The sequence below is a fragment of the Panulirus ornatus genome, chromosome 14, assembly GCF_036320965.1.
Source record: "Panulirus ornatus isolate Po-2019 chromosome 14, ASM3632096v1, whole genome shotgun sequence".
In the NCBI taxonomy this organism is placed as follows: Eukaryota; Metazoa; Arthropoda; class Malacostraca; order Decapoda; family Palinuridae; genus Panulirus; species Panulirus ornatus.
This window is the reverse complement of record NC_092237.1, coordinates 10,064,836-10,085,981: the sequence shown is the minus strand read 5'-3', so window position 1 is coordinate 10,085,981 and position 21,146 is coordinate 10,064,836. Positions and strand designations below refer to the sequence as shown.

General features: G+C 46.7%; 1 protein-coding gene and 1 long non-coding RNA gene across 4 annotated transcripts in view; one reads left to right on the top strand and one right to left on the bottom strand.

Moving 5' to 3' along the window:
- LOC139753294 (uncharacterized) overlaps positions 1-21,146 on the bottom strand; it is a 483,377-nt gene that overhangs the window by 35,259 nt on the left and 426,972 nt on the right. The window contains exon 3 of one of the 2 annotated variants that reach the window (XR_011713678.1): positions 12,483-12,582. The exons of the other annotated variant lie outside the window; for it this stretch is intronic. This is a non-coding gene — a long non-coding RNA (uncharacterized lncRNA). The remainder of the gene's footprint in view (positions 1-12,482; positions 12,583-21,146) is intronic. 2 annotated transcript variants of the gene reach the window in all.
- The window catches only part of LOC139753293 (uncharacterized), a 155,358-nt gene that overhangs the window by 20,782 nt on the left and 113,430 nt on the right, over positions 1-21,146 (top strand). The window lies entirely within an intron of this gene.

Genomic DNA, 21,146 nt, shown 5'->3' with positions numbered 1-21,146 from the left:
GTTCTCCCTGGGGAGGATATGGCCCTGTTTTCTCCCTGGGGTGGATATGGTTTTGTGTTCTCCCTGGGGAGGATATGGCCCTGTTTTCTCCCTGGGGTGGATATGGTTTTGTGTTCTCCTGGGGGAGGATATGGCCCTGTTTTCTCCCTGGGGAGGATATGGTTCTCTTCTCCCTCTGGGGAGAATACGGTGTCGTTTTCTCCCTGGGGAGGATATGGCCCTGTTTTCTCCCTGGGGAGGATATGGTTCTCTTCTCCCTCTGGGGAGGATACGGCGTCGTTTTCTCCCTGGGGAGGATATGGCCCTGTTTTCTCCCTGGGGTGGATATGATTTTGTGTTCTCCCTGGGGTGGATATGGTTTTGTGTTCTCCTGGGGGAGGATATGGCCCTGTTTTCTCCCTGGGGAGGATATGGCCCTGTTTTCTCCCTGGGGAGGATATGGCCCTGTTTTCTCCCTGGGGTGGATATGGTTTTGTGTTCTCCCTGGGGAGGATATGGCCCTGTTTTCTCCCTGGGGAGGATATGGTTCTCTTCTCCCTCTGGGGAGAATACGGTGTCGTTTTCTCCCTCTGGGGAGAATACGGTGTCGTTTTCTCCCTGGGGAGGATATGGCCCTGTTTTCTCCCTGGGGTGGATATGGTTTTGTGTTCTCCCTGGGGAGGATATGGCCCTGTTTTCTCCCTGGGGTGGATATGGTTTTGTGTTCTCCCTGGGGAGGATATGGTTCTCTTCTCCCTCTGGGGAGAATACGGTGTCGTTTTCTCCCTGGGGAGGATATGGTTCTCTTCTCCCTCTGGGGAGAATACGGTGTCGTTTTCTCCCTCTGGGGAGGATACGGCGTCGTTTTCTCCCTGGGGAGGATATGGCTCTGTCTTCTCTCTGGGAAGGATACGGGGAGGATATGGTTCTCTTCTCCCTCTGGGGAGAATACGGTGTCGTTTTCTCCCTGGGGAGGATATGGCTCTGTCTTCTCTCTGGGAAGGATACGGGGAGGATATGGTTCTGTTTTCTCCCAGGAGAGGATACGGCGTCGTTTTCTCCCTGGGGAGGATATGGCTCTGTCTTCTCTCTGGGAAGGATACGGGGAGGATATGGTTCTGTTTTCTCCCAGGAGAGGATACGGCGTCGTTTTCTCCCTGGGGAGGATATGGCCCTGTTTTCTCCCTGGGGTGGATATGGTTTTGTGTTCTCCTGGGGGAGGATATGGCCCTGTTTTCTCCCTGGGGAGGATATGGTTCTGTTTTCTCCCAGGAGAGGATACGGCGTCGTTTTCTCCCTGGGGTGGATATGGTTTTGTGTTCTCCCTGGGGTGGATATGGTTTTGTGTTCTCCCTGGGGAGGATAGGGCTCTGTTTTCTCCCTTTGGGAAGGATACGGTGTCGTTTTCTCCCTCTGGGGAGAATACGGCGTCGTTTTCTCCCTGGGGAGGATATGGCTCTGTCTTCTCTCTGGGAAGGATACGGGGAGGATATGGTTCTCTTCTCTGGGGAGAATACGGCGTCGTTTTCTCCCTGGGGTGGATATGGTTTTGTGTTCTCCCTGGGGGAGGATATGGCCCTGTTTTCTCCCTGGGAAGGGAAGAAATATATGATCGTGGTTCCAGCCATGGCGGACGACTAAACAGTAATATTCCCTCATGAACAGTGATCATAATCACTGGTGAAGATATCTCTTTAACAGTTACAATCTACAGATATTTCTAGTATTATCATCATCAACATATTGTAATATCTTCATGAGAGAAAAATTATACGTATTCTTAAATTTTTTTCCATCGAGCGAGTCTCCAAACGGCCGAGGAGGGGGTAGGCCTACACCATCCCATGTCTTTCCCTGAAATCACCTGGGTCATCTTCCCCTGTGTTTACACTCTCACTCGCCTCTGACGTCCCCTATAAGAAGGGCTGGGGACGTGGGGGGGACTTGGTTTTAATACCACAGACACACATACATGCTGTCTGAGGTGTCTCGCAAATATTGACAAGGTTGGGTTCCCCCCCCCCCCTACGCTGGCTTATTGCTACCGTGTCGGCGAGGCGAGACTAGAGGCGAGGGTTTTCAGAGGCCTTGCGTGAGTTAGGGGCGAAGCCGAGCAACGGGTTTCAATACGGAACGTCGGAGAGGGGGTTGAGGGGGGGAGGCTTCAGCTTGGGTTGATATTATGTTGAAGGAAGGGGCGTTCTCTTACATTACAACGTGTCGGTACGAACACGTACTGTGGGAGGGGAATGGGAGGGGAATACCTGACACAAGGTGGCGTGGTGCGGTGTGTGTGTGCGTGTGTGTGTGTGTGTGTGTGTGTGTGTGTGTGTGTGCGTGCGTGCGTGCGTGTGTGTGTGTGCGTGTGTGTGTGTGAATGGCACTGCAAAATGAAAGGAAGGGGAGTAGGAAGGTAAGGAGGTAAGGTGTGTGTGTGTGTGTGATATAGATGAATATATATATATATATATATATATATATATATATATATATATATATATATATATATATATATATATATATATATATATATATATATGTACATACAGAAAAAGAGAGAGAGAGAGAGAGAGAGAGAGAGAGAGAGAGAGAGAGAGAGAGAGAGAGAGAGAGAGAGAGAGAGAGAGAGAGAGAGAGAGAGAGAGAGTACGTGGAAAGAACAGGTACCAAGAGATCTAACATTGGCCCAAGACGAAGTTGTGCAAGGACTTCCCTCTTATTGCTTGTCGTAGAAACAGGGTAGCATAAGAGAACGTAACCACCGCTCCCTCCGGCTCAACACTCAGCAGCAGCAGAGGATATTACCTTGGAAATCTTACAAGTATAAACAGGGAAACTTCCTCGCTCTCACTACAGAGGGCGTTTCAGGAGGGGCGGTGGAGCCTCAAAGCTGAAACTGAAAGAGAAGTACGTTTTTGTGTACTGGTAATACTATACATGATTTCTTCTCCTTGACTCAGGATTTTTTCCCCACAGAAAACAGATATCACTGAAGTATTTGCTTAGCACTGACTTATATAAATAACGATAGACCTTACGAGTAGTGGTGTCTGGAAGCGATTGAATCTTCTGATGTTCTACAATATTTCGGGTGAAGCATAACTCTAACCCATGGCCACTTATTGCACTTCCTCATCGAGAGTTTCATATCGCTCTCTCTAGTTCTTTTTATTTCCATTTCACGTAAATTAGTTCTCGGGTTTTATGCCGTCGAAATCACTGAGTAATTCGATAACTTCAATCAGATCTCTTCGTCGTCTGCGATTTTACGTAGACGAAATAATCTCAGGTCCAAAAAGTCTTCCCAAGTCTTACTTCTGAGAGACTGAATTAGTCTTCTTGCTCTTCTCTAAATTTGTTCTAGTTTTTTCTTTCACCTTTGATCAGAATCAAAGACTGTGATCCAAATGAAGTCTGACTTATGGTGTCGTAAAGGGGGAGTATTGCATCCTTCGGGTTGCGTCTCATATTTCTATCTGTCGTATGGAGACAGGTGCTCTTTTTCGTACTTGGGTCATTACTGATATTCATCGTAAGGTCGAAGAGGTGAGGGAAAGAGGGAGGGAGCAGGGCACGGAGAGAGTGAGAAAGAGAGAGATAGATAGAGAGAGAGGGGGGAGGGCACAGACAAGGAGGGAGGCAGGGAGTGAAGTGGTGGAAGAGGCAGGAAAAAAGGGATGAAGGTAGGAGGGAGGGAGTGAAGGGAACACTACAGGTCAGGACACTCACAAGCTTTCGATAATTTCACCCATGTTTGTTGAAGAACTGCCGTAGGTGTGGCCACGCCCTGCCGCGGGTGTTGTCACGCCACCTACCGCGGGTGTTGCCAGGCCCCCTTTCGCGCGGTACGGGGACCGATCGAGCTATCACCTAGTCAACTACCAACCCACCCCGACGAACCCCTGACCCCTTTATTCAATCTATCCCTCCATCGCAGGACGCGGGAACCAAACCTTACGTCTCACCTCCAGAAAATATCATTCCATTTCTTGTTTGGTTAGCCACACCTCACCTACGTCTCACCTCCAGAAAATATCATTCCATTTCTTGTTTGGTTAGCCACACCTCACCTACGTCTCACCTCCAGAAAATATCATTCCATTTCTTGTTTGGTTAGCCACACCTCACCTCCCACACACACTCGCCCGGATGTACGGCGGAGGTGAGACTTGCCCTCAGTGCAGTATCGGTAGTTTGCGCTCCCATGTATCGAACCAGGGCATAGGGCCGACGTCTGGACGAATTACCAATCTATATGTAGATGTAAGAATGTTGAGCAGGGGAGCAAGGCCGGGCCACACCACCTCCCACCCCAGCCTATCCTGAGGCCTTTGTTTGTAAACAGTGTGTTATGGGGTACAGAGGAGGGTGCCAGGTGGAGGGGCCCAGCTGGTTGCAGACCCAGCTGGTGGGTGGTCGGGAAACACGAAACTGCCGGTGTCGAAGCTACCTTTTGAAGGTGGTGGGATCAGCTGGTGGCAGGGGCAGATGGCGACGGGATCAGCTGTTGGCGGAAACAGCTGGTGAAGGGATCCTTCAGTAGAGTGTCAGCTGGTGTTGGGGGTCAGGTGGCGGAAGACACTCGGGTTCAAGCAGCCCCGAAGATGGTATCAGTATGTGGAAGGGACGGGGGGTCCAAGAGCCACATACAGAACACAGGTTCCACCTTTCGGCGACGGCCCTTCCTGCACCTGAGGACCCGAGCCTCTACTATCACCACGAGTCTCCTCTTCCCATCGGTTGTCTCACTTCCTTGCCTAGGGCAACTGGCCTCACCTCCGCCCCGACCCTCCGACCCAAGAGCAAAACGAAGCCTATCAAATATGGTGTAGTGGCGACGACCGAGGAATTATCTTTCCATCACGTTCCTCTTTATGGGCGATGTCGTCCCATGTCTCCCTCAGAAAACCCTGCCCTCCTCTCTCTCTCTCTCTCTCTCTCTCTCTCTCGCCGGGAACGCAATGCGTCATTCTGACGTGACTGACATCATCATTATCGTCTCGACCCACCTATATCTTTTGTCGAGGGGGGGCCGGTCTCGTGCACGTCGAGGGGTGGTGGTGTAGGGGTGTATGTGGTGTCGTGTTGACACGACCATAGGCGGCAGCGGGGAGGTGCCTGCCACCCGGCTCCTCCGCAGGACTCAACCTTCGCGTGACCTGTCTGTCCATAGCTTCCCAATCGCAGGCGTCTCGGGCTTCAGCTTAAGGTCTTCTGTACACATCACAGGTGAGTCACGCGGCGTTTGGAAGCGGTGGCTTGAGTCGAAGAGGTCAGCAAGACCCCTTTTTTTGTCCATTCGTTTTAGCTGATCTTTTTAGAATAGTTTACCTACCGCTCAGATTTCTTAATGGTGTCTCACAAGCGGGAGTCTTCCGTGTACACACACACACACACACACACACACACACACACACAAGGATATTGTGGCCACAGCTTCCCGGGTCGCGGAGGTGTGACCTGACGTGGCCTCCAGCGAAGCCCTCCAGGATCCAACCACTCACTAACGAAAACAACCTGAGGTTATTTTAGATTTTGACCCAAGACATTCTTTGGTTACTTAAGTAAAGCTTGAGTGGGTCATTAAAATATGATAATTACTGAGAGAAAAAAAAAAAAAGAGGCAAGGACTGGGGGGGGGGGGGAGTCAGGCCTGGGGACGTAGTGGGAGCTGAGCCACCTGTGTTTTTCACCTCCAGAGAGGGACCTGCTGGCGAGTGGGTCCACCGTGTGGAGAAAGGGGTCTGACCCCGAGCTGATGTAACCTAACCAAACCCCCACAACAAGGCGTCTTTTCTGTACAAAGGTCTGTGGCCCACCACCTGCACAGACATGTCTTCGAGTCTTCTCCCAAATCTTCTGTCTGTATAGCTTTATTTTGGCCCAGAGTCACTGGATTGAGGGATACCCCCCAACACCACCACCACCACCAATCAACTCGTCTTTCCTCCAACACTCGCCACCATCTCCCTCACTCGCACACCCCGCGCACGCGCACCCCCTTCACCCCACGCCTCTGGCAAATAACAACGCTTCATCAATGAGGCAATTTACGTACAACTTACTCAACTTTACGCACTTTACGACAGTGTACCACACCAGAAAACGAAGTGTAGGCTCACCACCCTCAGAATAACTTACCAGGATACGTGATAACAGTGAAAATGACGATAAAGCGATGATAACACGGCAGACATAGATCACAAAGCAGTGATGCGATCATCTGGGATGAAGGAATAAATACGAAAGGAGAATTGAATACTGGAGAAAATATTGTATTAACGGAGCGACAGGAACCCAACGTATGAGGACAAGAACCTCCTTGATGGCAACGCTCGCGTGGTGTAAGTGGTCGTTCATTGTTGAACCACAGCTGGGTACACTCGTGTGGTGTTAATGGCCATTCAGTGTTCAACCACAGCTGGTACACTCGCTTGGCTGAAGGCAGATCGTAGCTCTTTGGAAATGAAGACTAAGGTAAAGAATTTAGGAAATACTTAAAAGACTTAATATTTCAGGGGTTAGTTCTTTCGGTTCTCAAATGTCTAAGGGAAATTTCAAGTTTTAAGGAATCTAAGAGAGACTCATGGTTCGTTGGATAGTTTTTCTTGTGAATTCGAAGGCGTTCCAGTCCGGTTCCAGTGTTCTTCAGCAGTATCAACGTATGTGGGAAGCCAACCCGATTTCTGGAACTTATTCCACTGATTCTTCAAGAGTTCCCGAAGAAGGGTTTCAAAGACCCAGGGAATGCTTTCAGATGGCTCCGAAGGGTTTAAGAGTCTTCCACGGAGTTCTTGTAGACTGTCTAGAGAGGTGCAGGGGACGCAAAGAAGATATCCCAGAGGGTTTAACGGAGCTCTATATTGTGTTCTGCAGATTCTGGGGATTTGAATGAAATCCTCTGGTTCGTGGTTGTGGAACCAGCGGGGTCGCATGTCATGAACGACCACGTCATGAGCGGACCGGAAAGCCTTAGAGTAAAAAAAAAAAAAAAAACAATAATCAAACTTCCAATTACTCCATTTTCATAAATGCTCGACTGAACACCAGTATCCAACACTTGTGTGAGGAGACTTCTGTCTATCTACACGCGTTCATTCAGCTTCACTTACGTTCAACAACAAACGTTCAACTCTCAACCACTCTTAGGTCAAACGTACGCCTCGTTCTGCAACTGCTCGTGACGACATCGGATCCCAGCATCGACAGAGGCCCTGTGAGGCCATTTTCTAGAAAACGATGAGGCCAGTTTTCTTTCTCATCGTGTGAGTTTGGGGGTTTAATGAGTAATAAATAAGATCCAAGGTGTTCTGTGGATGACTGGCTATGGCAGAGCATGAGCCGCAGCGCCACTGTATGAACAATAGACGGTCAGGATAATACATGATTTAAGTGATTAGATACTACGGCGTGTTGAAGGTCTCGAATCCAAGATTATCATGAGTTAGTCAACTCCCGCGGCCCCAGGAGGAGGAGGAGGAGGAGAAGAAAGTTGTTTAACCTTCATCTGGGAGAAGTGAGGATAGGCACAGGCGGAGAGATGCCACAAGACCAGGAGGAAAGAGGTGGAGAATGGGGAGGGGTTTGAGGAGGTGACATTAGAGGAGGAGGGTACACAGGAGGACACGGGAAAGGAAGAGGCTACATAGGGACGAGGTTGATCTCCTTCGCCTCGCTAGCACACGAAATTCTACGAACTCGCTCACGGATAAACTAACGCTCAATTGCCCGATCTTTCCCAACCTATTTTCTCTCTCTCTCTTTCTCTCCTAAATCGGACTGCCTTTTTTTTTTCAAATGCAGTTTCATCAACAGGGATATGTGTTTGTGTGCATCTCTCTCTCTCTCTCTCTCTCTCTCTCTCTCTCTCTCTCTCTCTCTCTGTCACATGACAGCCCCCTTTCCCCCCAGCCAACTTTCGCTTTCCGTTTTCGTCCGTAATTTCACCACTTTCGGAACACTGGACGAAAACGACGGCTTGGGGGTGTCGTCTGGTGTGACAGTGTTGCCAGACGGTGAGCCTTAGACGATCGTGTGGGCTATTCAGTCCACCTGAGGGGAATTCAACCGTCTTATTTGACCTGATTATAACCAAGTTAATAACTGATTACGGTGGATAATCATCGTAATTCTCCCTCATTATGATTAATACCATTACTACCTGCTTTTCTGGGTGACTAAATAGAGGTAATATCGTCCCTTAAGGTGATTTTTGTCGAGGGTTATGGCAACTGTGGTGCAGTGAGTCACTGTTGGTGTGCAGTGCATGTGTAGCGGTGTACCACTGTTGGTCCAGTGCACACGTATGTAGCAGTGCTAGTGTGCAGCGCACGTACTGCTTGCAGTGAAACACTCTAGGTGTGCGGTGCACCTCTAGCAGTGAAACAATTTCGGTGTGCACTGCACATGTAGCAGTGAAACACTGTCGGTGTTGCCGTGCACCGTGCAGCAGAGAGTAACAGCTGAGTGTGTCACTGTAGGTGCGCAGAGCATGTGTACCAGTGAAATCACTGTCATGACCGTTTGTAAACAATCTGACGTCACAGTGTAAACAACGTGAATTGAGTTGTTTACCAAATACCTTTCTAATTACTCATTACTCCGTTTCATAACTACGAACGTAATTCACACCACAGTAATCAGTCTTGATCTTCCAGGATGATGAAGTGTAGTGGGGAGATACTGGGGAAGTTTTTCCTAGGATGAATGGAGACAAGATATAAAGCCTACATAGACACAGACACACACAAAGACACAGAAAACACACACGCACACACACACACGCTCGCGAGCGCGTACCTTATCCTGACGCATTTATTTACAGAACAATAAATAGCGTATCTCTTGAGTGCTTGCCCACCCTCCCCCTTTCTCACCCCCCCACTTCAAGAGGGTACTGGCCTGGCCCAGCCTTTCAAGCATTGTCAGTACGACCCTTGAGCACGACGCTGTCTCAACAGACCCCATCAAAGCCGTACGACATTGCACTACCCTCTCTCTCTCTCTCTCTCTCTCTCTCTCTCTCTCTCTCTCTCTCTCTCTCTCCTCACAATGCCCGCCTGGGCCTTGGGCCAACCCCAAGGTGCGTGCGAGCGTATGATAATGCGTATTGCGTGTGCAGCAGGTGTTATAACGGGACAGGAGTCAAAGCCAACGGCATTACGCCACGAGTCTACGGCCGACGAAATGGAGTTCAGGGAACAATGGCCAGAGAATGTCCTGCTCATCTCCCCCCCAACACACACACACACACACACACACACACACACACACACACACACACACATACACACAGGCTCAGGCCAGCGGGGTTGTCGCCGCTTTCGTGGTGCATATTATATTGCGAAGCGACTTCTGCTGGGCATAGGAAGTCCTTTCTTTTGTGCAGATACGAAAGAACTGGGACGTCTTCTTTATTTTCTAATTTGTTCTTTATCTTAAATATAGACAAAGAGGTTAATTATAGGGCTTTGTGGAAAGTGTGCTTTTATTTCTATTCTTTTTTTTCTCTTTTTTAAATTAATCTTGTCTATTCTTTTGAGCCTCCGTTTTCTAATCCTCTCTCTTTTTTATATTTTAGAAAATGAGTTGAGGATATCACCTTTTGTCTGCCTGTCTCTCTGTGTTTATTGTCCTTCATATTTTGTCATTTTTGTTTTCTAATTTCGATCTATGCTTAAAAGAATATATTCATTTTTGTCTTCGACCCTCAGGGTTGTTGAAGTCCCAGTCTTTTGTACGACCCTTAGGGTTGTTGAAGCCTTAGACTTCTGTTCGACCTTTAGGGTTGTTGAAGCCTCAGACTTCTGTTCGACCCTTAGGGTTGTTGAAGCCTGAGACTTCTGTTCGACCCTGAGGGATGTTGAAGCACCAGACTTTTGTTCGACCCTTAGGGTTGTTGAAGCCTCAGACTTCTGTTCGACCCTTAGGGTTGTTGAAGCCTCAGACTTCTGTTCGACCCTTAGGGTTATTGAAACTTCAGACTTCTGTTCGACCCTGAGGGTCGTTGAAGCACCAGACTTCTGTTCGACCCTTAGGATTGTTGAAGCCTCAGATTTCTGTTCGACCCTTAGGGTTGTTGAAGCCTCAGACTTCTGTTCGACCCTTAGGGTTGTTGAAGCCTCAGACTTCTGTTCGACCCTTAGGGTCGTTGAAGCATCAGACTTCTGTTCGACCCTTAGGGTTGTTGACACCCCAGACTTCTGTTCGACCCTTAGGGTTGATGAAGCACCAGATTTTTCTTTTTTTTTTTTTTTTGCCCGTCGCTCTCGGAGTCTTTTGAACTTCTGCGTCTTCATTTATCCTTATAAACTCTTTCTGTGAACGCCAGTGTAATCAGTGGGACTCACTTTAACTCGCTGCCGTTGCTATTAATATGAATCCCAGCGTCTCTCTGCACCATAATTGGGGAGGGAGGTGTTCGGTAACTCCATCATGGGGGTCTGGTGGGCCTTATCCCCTGCCACAGAGAGAGAGAGAGAGAGAGAGAGAGAGAGAGAGAGAGAGAGAGAGAGAGAGAGAGAGAGAGAGAGAGAGAGAGAGAGAGAGATTAGTCACGATCGTAATGAAGATGAATCCAGCGGAGGAGCCACATCACGGGCAAGTGGAGGGACCACAATAAGACACCCGACCTGAGGACCATCTTCATGGTGTCCTCAGGGCCAACTCTTCGTCTAACTGTTGCTTCGTTGGAAAACCGGTTTTCGTCCTCCCACTCACACGTGTGTGAGACTGTCAGGATGTCTGGTGAGGGCTACCAGCACCTCTGTTCAAAAGTCCTCAGCCACCACAACATTCAAGGCAGGACCCTCGGGGTACTCCAGCCTCGATGGATGGCATCGGGAGGAGGAAGACCTCCACAAGTGTCCAGGTGAACAGGGAAGTAACATCAGTAATGATAATGGGAGGAAAACGTGAGGGTGAGGGGGGAAAAATGACATGCTAGACAGGAAAGGTCAGGAAGGGGGAAATCCAAGCCACAAGGTTTTATCTAGGGGTCTGGGGTGGAAATTCGAGTGACGGAGGAGGGTTGTCCATGGAAGGTGAGGGAGGGAGGGAGGGAGGGAGGGGGTTTTGGGAGGGAATATGAGGGGGAAAATATTTCTGGAAATCTCACAAAAATCGTTAAGCCTCTCGTTGGTGTACGGGCGAGAAAAATCCGGGTGATACGAAGCCAAGAATAGATGCATACTCGAGAGAGCGGAGATGGAGGGTGGCAGGATGGATGCCGAGCCGCTGCTGCTGCGAAAATGAGAGAGAGAGAGAGAGAGAGAGAGAGAGAGAGAGAGAGAGAGAGAGAGAGAGAGAGAGAGAGAGAGAGAGAGAGAGAGAGAGAGAGAGCATCCAGTGCACGTCAGGAATATGGTCCAGGAGCAAGAGAGTGTGTAGATTCAATTGGTCTGGACAGACGGTGAGGGAGTGAGGAGGGAAAGAAGGGTGTATTAGAGGAGCAAATATGATTCTCTGGTTGAGGGGGGGGGGGCGGGAGGAAGATTCGAGCCTTACTGGACGACAGGGATGGGGGTGTTATGGGATGACAAGGCGGGAGGAGTGGTATAAAGAGGTCAGAGTGACATATGTAGAGAGGCCGTGTTGGACGGCTTGTCATGGAGGAGGGGCACCCGGCCCAGTTGACCCTTGCCAAATCAACCGTACGACAAATGAAAGACAATCAAGTTGTTTTACATTTGATCTTTTAAGTGCGTCCTTAAGGTCATCAGTAGTTAGGGGTTCCTGGGGTGTCGTACCAGGTCGTTGGTGAGGTTTACAACTCCTTATCCTCGACGGGGTCGTCTGTAAATCCCAGAGGAGCCTCCTCAGTCCCCAAATGTCGCGCAGTGAATCCCCCGGAGACAAGCTTGTGCCTTCAGAACCCTCAAACAGCCTCGTTAATGACCTGGACCCTTCACTCCCTGTTGAGACTTGACGACGAGCCCCCTGGAGGACGCGATGACGAACTCAAAACGATCCTCTCTGATCCTCAAGTGTGGACACGGTAATAATTAATGACCGTATTTTGTAAAGGTCTTTCCCTGAAGAGGACTAACCTAATTTCCCCAGGTACGATGCTCTCGGAGAGGGTCTTCCAGAAATAATTAATATCATCTTTCCCCCGTCCTGAGAATATAGAGGCCAACCCCCACCTCCCTCTGTTCCTCATCATGACGACCCCAAGGGAGGGGTCACTGCCAGAATGATTAGCCCCTGACCCGCAGAAGGGGAATGGGACGCTACGAGAGACGTGGAAAGTAGAATTTATATACTTTTTTTTCATGACAACATTTGACTCGCAAAAGAAGAGGGCATCGGGTAACCCGAATAAAAGGAAATGAGGACGTGATGACCTGACATGAAGCAACGGGAGGGGTGTACGTAACACTATCTGGTCTCTAGTAAGCTGAAGGGACGGTCTAAGGGGGAGCATCCTCATGTGACCTGCAGAAGGAGGAAGAGGAGGAGGAGGGATATCGTTGCACCTGATCTGGAGAAGATGATTACCTTACCTGAAGACGGAGGAGGAGTGTCTTCTCATCATCTGACCTGGAGGAGGAGAAGAGGCGCTTCATCACCAGACCTGGAGAACAAGGGAGGCCATCACCTGACCTGTAAAGAAGGATGAGAGGCATCATACCACCTGACCTGGAGATGGAGATGGGGGCGGTGTGGGTGGTTATGGGTTGTGAAGGAGCGACGGTGGTGAAGGTCATGTGACGAACGGGATCAATTTCGAGGAGGAGCAAGACGCCACAAGCCACACCTGTACAAGGCCCACCAGAGGTGAGGCCCACAGCTTCGACATCACACTTAAAGCTGCCAGAGACGAGACTTAGGGCTTCAGAGACCTTACCATGATGGGTGGTGCTCTATGGGGCTCCAGAGACCTGACCACGACGGGCGGTGCTCCATGGGGCTCCAGAGATCTTACAACGACGGGTAGAACTCCCTGGGGCTCCAGAGACCTTACCACGATGGATGGTGCTCCATAGGGCTCCAGAGACCTTAAACCGACGGGTGGTGCTCCATGGGGCTCCAGAGACCTTACCACGACGGGTGGTGCCCCCAAGGGCTTCAGAGACCTCGCGTATTTCCTTTTGTACACTCTGCATTATCACGGTAAAGGCTGGAAGGGATAAGTACCAGTTTTGTATCTGGGTTGGTTGTTTGAGCCTTCGGCCTATTTTGAACTGGCAGGGTCATTAAAGGGGTCAAGATCCATTATTCGAAAAAAAAGCAACACTGGTGTATAAACCAAGGCTGCACACACTCTCACTGTACATGTGGCCAAGGTTTATTCTTTAATGCGCTTTGCTATATATATATATATATATATATATATATATATATATATATATATATATATATATATATGTGTGTGTGTGTGTGTGTGTGTGTGTGTGTGTGTGTACGTATTACGTGCAAAGTTACATTCAAATGTTACTTCAATCTTCGAAAGGTCTACTTCAAGATAATACATTTAACGCTACCAATATGACAGACCTTTCTTACATTACTCCACACTGATCGACATAGACACGGACGAATCATGCCCCCATTCAAGGCCATCTCAGCTGAAGGGGGAAAAAGGAGCAAGAGAAAAAAAAATGTCGAAATTAATTAGGGCTCGGCAGGTGTTTATAGACCTGACTTTTAAAGGGAGATAGGTCGGAGGGAGAGCGAAAGACGACATATGGTTGAGGGAGGAGGAGGAGGAGGAGGAGGAGGAGGAGGAGGAGGAAAACCCCCTCTCCAAAGCTTAAGTCTTGACTGGAAAGAATGACCTGATATCATTATGGTCAGCCCACAAGTTTCCCATCTTCATAGTTTCAAGACGAAGGATTCTTACCTGGTGTGTGTGTGTGTGTGTGTGTGTGTTGGGAGAGGGACACTTCCAACAAAATGTAGCCCTCCTCCAACATATGCAGAGGTTTTCCAACACTCATGGTCCGTTTGCAACATCCAGTCTGTCTTCTACTCTCTCGTGCCGTGTGTGTGGTAGGTGGGTGGGGGTGAAGATTGTGGGGGGGAGGTGGGGAGGAGCGCGCTTGTGGGGTGTCGGGGTGGGGTTGGAGGGGAGGAAGGACTCAGCGTGAGTGATTATAATGCAAAAGCCAATCAAGATTTTGTAAAGGTCAATAAGGATCATCTTTCTTTAGCTCCTCCCTTCCCCTCTTAAGGGTAGAGATGAGGTCGTTAGAGATCTGTGCAGCTGAGAATCACGAGAGGAGGAGGAAAACTGGCTGATATTTCATCTTCTTTTTCCTTCTACGTTGGAGCCTCGTCATGGATAAAGAGTCCACATGAAGGCCGGGCCTTAGAGGAAATACAGAGAGAAATTATGGAAGAGGAAAAAGACGAGAGAATGGAAAGTATTTCTACGAATTTTTTTGGAGCAAGTGAAACGCCTGTTCCACTTCACCACTTGAATGAACACTACCTTACGACCCCCACAGAGCACAAGAGCACGACCTAACCCATCGAGAACCACGGAACGACCCACTGAGCACGACGGTTCGACCCAATCACGATAGCGCGACCACTTTGAGTACGGGGAGAACGACCCTGGAGAAAGAAGATACGACTCTTCGAAGACGACACCTCGAACTACCCCCCCTTCCCCCCTGAGCACGACCGTACGACCCTTGAGCACGTCGGGACGACACTGAGAACGACACAAACGACCTTTGGGTAATGAAGGTGTGGCGTCGTGCTCAAGAGAACGACCTTACCTTAGGACGAACAACTCATAGGTCAGTCCATGCTACTGTGCCATGAAGGCCATCAGTTTAGTGAAGTCATGACCTGTTATCAATCATCGTAGAACCGGATATCCAACATGACCTCAGATGTCTGAAACTGTGTAAAAATCCCAATAATTTTATTCTAAATCCCGAGCTGATTTGTCGATGCGTTCAACGAGGGTAAATGTACCTGGGAGCCGAACATCATTCAGAAACCTACTGAATATACTTTTTTTTTTTTTTTTTACGGACAAATTCATTTCAAATGGCAAAAATTATATCAAAAAAAAAAAGAAAGAATCACTGAATTTTCGAATGCGAGAATTTATTCTGAAATAGAGGAAGTAATTATATTTAAATTTCACAAAACTTTCGAACGAGGTGTTTCATATTCGAAAACGCTGATGAAAAAGAAAATTTCCATATCACTGAATTTTCAAACGAGATAATCTATTCCGAACAATGAAATAATCATGTAAAAAAAATCAATGAATTATCGGACCAGGCAAAAAGTACGTATACTAATAAAAATAATCACCGAATCCTTTTTTTACGTACTCATAACAATTTATTCTAAGTACAAATAATTCATCCTATTTCCGTATCAATGAATCTTCAAATGAGTAAATTTTGTTGAAAATAACAGAAAAATGAAAAAAAAAATTGAGTGTTTGGTTAGGTTCAGTTTATCATGGGCGGTGTTTACAACGGAGCCTCAGCTGGGTTGGGGTCCCAGGGCCGGCGCCAGTCACGAGTGAATCATCAGCTGATCATGTAAACAAACACAGAGCCGGGGAGGGGCTACGAGCATAAATGAAATATACCAAACCTTTTGGACGGTAACTTGGGCTAGGGTTATGAGAAATGAGAATCAGTTTTTTTTATATCCTAGGAGGAACTAATCTACTTTTTTTTTTTTTTAATAGATCAAAAGGATTGGTTTTTTCTTATCAGTGGAAACTAATCTTTGAATTTTACGCGCCCTCACGCGAAAGGTTTTATACATCAGATGCTCTATTCAAGGCAGGTGAGCATTTGATGAGAAAAAAGGAACAATTCTTAGATTTAGGAACTATATATATATATATATATATATATATATATATATATATATATATATATATATATATATATATCCATAAGATATTGCATTGAAGATATATATATATATATATATATATATATATATATATATATATATATATATATATATATATATATATTTTTTTTTTTTTTTTTTTTTTTTCATAATATTCGCTATTTCCCGCGATAGCGAGGTAGCGTTAAGAACAGAGGACTGGGCCTTTGAGGGAATATCCTCACCTGGCCCTCTTCTCTGTTCCTTCTTTTGGAAAATTAAAAAAAAAAAAAATAAAAAAACGAGAGGGGAGGATTTCCAGCCCCCCGCTCCCATATATATATATATATATATATATATATATATATATATATATATATATATATATATATATATATATATATATATAATTCATACCAAACTGTCATAGTAAATCTTGATATTTACAGGATGAATTACCACCCTCTCCCTCCCTCTCCACCCGTGTGGTAATTCTGGTTACATCCTTTCGTGAGGCGGAGATAAACCAGCTCGTGCGTGCTGGCATCACCAGCGGCTGGACACACGTTGCCGTAGCGGCAATCAACAATGCAGATTATTACCTGCTCTAACCCCCCCGGCACGCCAGGTATTTTTGGAGGGTGGCCAGCAGTGTCCATTACAACACACGAACCTCCCTCACTTTACGTAAGCCGGTGTTGCCAGATACCGTGAGGAGAAGGAGGAGGAGGAGGTGATACACCGTTCAAGTTCATGGTTGTTGAGGTGATTTTTTTTTTCCCTCCTCCTCCTCCTCCTCGCGCGCGGCGACACACACAGAGCGCTGCTCGTGCTGGCAACACTGTTACAGCTGGGTTGGGGGGTGGGTGGATGGTGGAGGAAAGAGCCACTGCAGTGTTACCAGACCCCGTGCACCACTCGCCTCCCGCCAAATAACTTATCATTGACGCATCTGGTTTTTTTTTTTTTCCCTCAACACGCTTTGCACCGGAGTTGGTAACGAAATCGCCCGGTTGTACGAGACTTAATTTCTTATGGTAATTGTTGTACGGATGTACTGTAGTACATTGACGGTCGCTACTCTAAATAAGGCAACAGAGAAACCTGAATAAAAAAAAAAGAGAGAGAGAGAGAGAGAGAGAGAGAGAGAGAGAGAGAGAGAGAGAGAGAGAGAGAGACTAATGAGAGAGAGAGAGAGAGACTAATATATACATTCCCCCGCCCCCCCTTTTTGAACAGCTGTGAGAACGGGGCTGAGGAACATGGGGGGGGGGGGTGGGGAGGGGTTTGGGGAACGTGTGTGTGTGTGTGTGTGTGTGTGTGTGTGTGTGTGTGTGTACTAAAGGCTTTATGTATATGTGTTTGAGGGCATGTGGGAACGGGCCAGCCGACACACCTTGGGAATGGATCAGCTGGTACACCATGGGAACGTACCGGGCGTTCCACGTTAAGAACGGACCAGATGGCACATCTTGGGAACGGACCAGATGGTATATTACATCTTCTAGCAGCCAGGACAATATGACGGAGTGTCGTACCGTTCCGCTGTACCCAAGGGTCGTACCATTCCGTTGTACTCTAGGATCGTACCATTCAGCTGTACCCAAGGGTCGTACCATTCCGTTGTACTCTAGGATCGTACCGTTCCGCTGTACCCAAGGGTCGTATCATTCCGTTGTACCCAAGGGTCGTACCATTCCGCTGTACCGAAGGGTCGTACCATTCCGTTGTACTCTAGGATCGTACCGTTCCGCTGTACCCAAGGGTCGTACCATTCCGTTGTACTGTAGGATCGTACCATTCCGTTGTACCTAAGGGTCGTACCATTCCGTTGTACTGTAGGATCGTACCGTTCCGCTGTACCCAAGGGTCGTACCATTCCGTTGTACTGTAGGATCGTACCGTTCCGCTGTACCCAAGGGTCGTACCATTCCGTTGTACTCTAGGATCGTACCGTTCCGCTGTACCCAAGGGTCGTACCATTCCGCTGTACCCAAGGGTCGTACCATTCTGTTGTACTCTAGGATCGTACCATTCCGTTGTACTCAAGCGTCGTACCATTCCGTTGTATTCTAGGATCGTACCGTTCCGCTGTACCCAAGGGTCGTACCATTCTGTTGTACTCTAGGATCGTACCATTCAGCTGTACCCAAGGGTCGTACCATTCCGTTGTACCCAAGGGTCGTACCATTCCATTGTACTCTAGGATCGTACCATTCCGTTGTACCCAAGGGTCGTACCATTCCATTGTACTCTAGGATCGTACCATTCCGTTGTACCCAAGGGTCGTACCATTCCGTTGTACTCTAGGATCGTACCGTCCCGCTGTACCCAAGGGTCGTACCATTCCGTTGTAATCTAGGATCGTACCATTCCGTTCTACCCAAGGGTCGTACCGTCGTCTCCAAGGGTAGTACCGTCGTCCTCAAGGGTCGTATCGTACCGTCGTACCTTAGGCCGTACCGTCGTACTCAAAGAGTACCTCCAACCAGAATATTTACGTCAGTCACCCATACCAACCCAGGAAATGGGAGCAGTGGTACCAACACTCTCCTTCAGTACACATATACTCCCCTCGCCCCCACCTTTATTAGCTCATACTCCGGTCTAGATTGCCTCTTATCGCTATGTCATTATTTACCTCTTATCAAACAATCTAGTGGCGGTGCGCGCGCGCGCGTGCGTGCCCTCCCAGCCAGCCAACAGTATTACCAGGTGCGGGGTCCAGCCAGCCAACAGTGTTGCCAGGGACAACACCTTACGAATTACGAATGCCAGGATATGTTAGATTACGTTGGATTTATAATGAAATTTTCGTAAGTTTAGGGGAAAAAGTAAAGTTATAATTTCAAACTTCGTAAATATCGTTAATCATATCAAATTGTGGAACTATCAATTCTTTCCTTACAGTCAGAGATGGAGGCGTTTTCCTCCGTTCCTAGCGCTACCTCATTAATGCGGGTAACGGCGAATAAGTATGAAAGAAATAATATGGTGTTTAGTAATACTGTTCACCTGATCTTTAAGTGGATACAGAAATATATATATATATATATATATATATATATATATATATATATATATATATATATATATATATATATATATATATATATATATATGAGGATAGGGGAGAAAGAATACTTCCCACGTATTCCCTGCGTGTCGTAGAAGGCGACTAAAAGGGAAGGGAGCAGGAGGCTGGAAATCCACCCCTCTCTTTTTTTTTTTTTTTAATTTTCCAAAAGAAGGAACAGAGAAGGGGGCCAGGTCAGGATATTCCCTCAAAGGCCCAGTCCTCTGTTCTTAACGCTACCTTGCTAATGCGGGAAATGGCGAATAGTATGAAAGAAAGAATATATATATATATATATATATATATATATATATATATATATATATATATATATATATATATATCTTATCTGTGGAACATTGTTGAAATCAATTAGATCAAGTTGCCAACACACACACACACACACACACACATATATATATATATATATATATATATATATATATATATATATATATATATATATATTAATTCATCACCGCTTTTACAAATCTCATGATGACTGAGTCCATCATGAATTCTAAACCGGAAGTGAGAACTAGTGAGTGAACCCGTGTCAATAATTGTTTCGATCGCGACGACTCAACCATGTTCAACGTTGACCATGTCCCGCATCATGAGGTCACAAGCCCAGCCTGCGGGGGGTGAGGTGGTCAGCTGGGTCATGACCCAGCTGGGGTAAGGGGGGTTGGGTCTATAATCCCCTGTGTCAGTCAACTGGACGAGGCGTGTGTGTGTGTGTGTGTGTGTGTGTGTGTGTGTGTGTGTGTGTGTGTGGGACCCGAGTAACGATAACCATCAAAATCTTTATTCTCACGGACACAAAAGCGACTCACCCTCGCCCCCCGCCTCTTTCATTAACGCAATGAGCTGGTAATACATTATGGTACGACCAGTAACGCAATCTATGTATATAGAAAGACTCGATGGTGTGCTGTAGTTTGAAGGCCAGTAAAGCAATCTATGTATATAGAAAGACTCGATGGTGTGCTATAGTTTGAAGGCCAGTAAAGCAATCTATGTATATAGAAAGACTCGATGGTGTGCTATAGTTTGAATGCCAGTAAAGCAATCTTTGTATATAGAAAGACTCGATGGTGTGCTGTAGTTTGAAGGCCAGTAAAGCAATCTATGTATATAGAAAGACTCGATGGTGTGCTATAGTTTGAAGGCCAGTAAAGCAATCTATGTATATAGAAAGACTCGATGGTGTGCTATAGTTTGAATGCCAGTAAAGCAATCTATGTATATAGAAAGACTCGATGGTGTGCTATAGTTTGAATGCCAGTAAAGCAATCTATGTATATATAGAGAGACTCGATGGTGTGCTATAGTTTGAATGCCTTGATATTGATTCTACGTTAACATCGAAAGCCAATACGAGACCTGGACTGGACAAGGTATATCCACAGGAACTATAAGAGAATCAATACTCAATGGTCCATGACAGTGTAGTGGAAACATATGAGTCAGAACGCTATCATAATACCATCAGATCCTGTTACTGAAATGTTAGAATGTTCAACATGAAATTACAGGATGTTTATCCCTGGAAATGAACAAGGCTGCACATGACAGCGGGTCAGAGAAATGTACATGAGATACATCGTATGAAAAAAAAATATAGATACGAAAAACTTCATTCTACAAATTATTTTGTAGATATAAAAGTAAATCCCATTACCCATAGTATCTGATCCCATTAGTTGTGGCATTTGATTCCAATAGCGTCTTATCTAGAGACTAATTACTTACTGATGTCTATATTTAGCCAGATGGCACGGCCGGCGCGTAGCGCTCACCGCAGATGAATGTAGAGTGACGAAAAACGAGCTGGAGTTATGTGATGTCGTGTTATATGTCAGATGGAGAGATTGTGTTTGTGGACTTTGCCAGCAGCCCATGTGTGCCTGAGGCAGCAAGAAAACACATTATATATATATATATATATATATATATATATATATATATATATATATATATATATATATATATATATATATATATATATATATATTCCTATGAGTCCACGAGGAAATGAAACGCGATAAGTTCACAAGTGCACTTTCGTGTAATAATCACATAATCAGGGAAGACACAAGAGAGAAATATAAGTCAGTTGATATACATCGAAGAGACGAAGCTAAGACGCCATTTGGTAAACAAGTGACTACCTTGGTTGACATCCGCTGTTCCCATAACACTTTCTTGCGTCACAACACGACCTCATATAAATCCCCTCGTTGCCTTTTTTCCCCTATTTTCTCGAGCCATT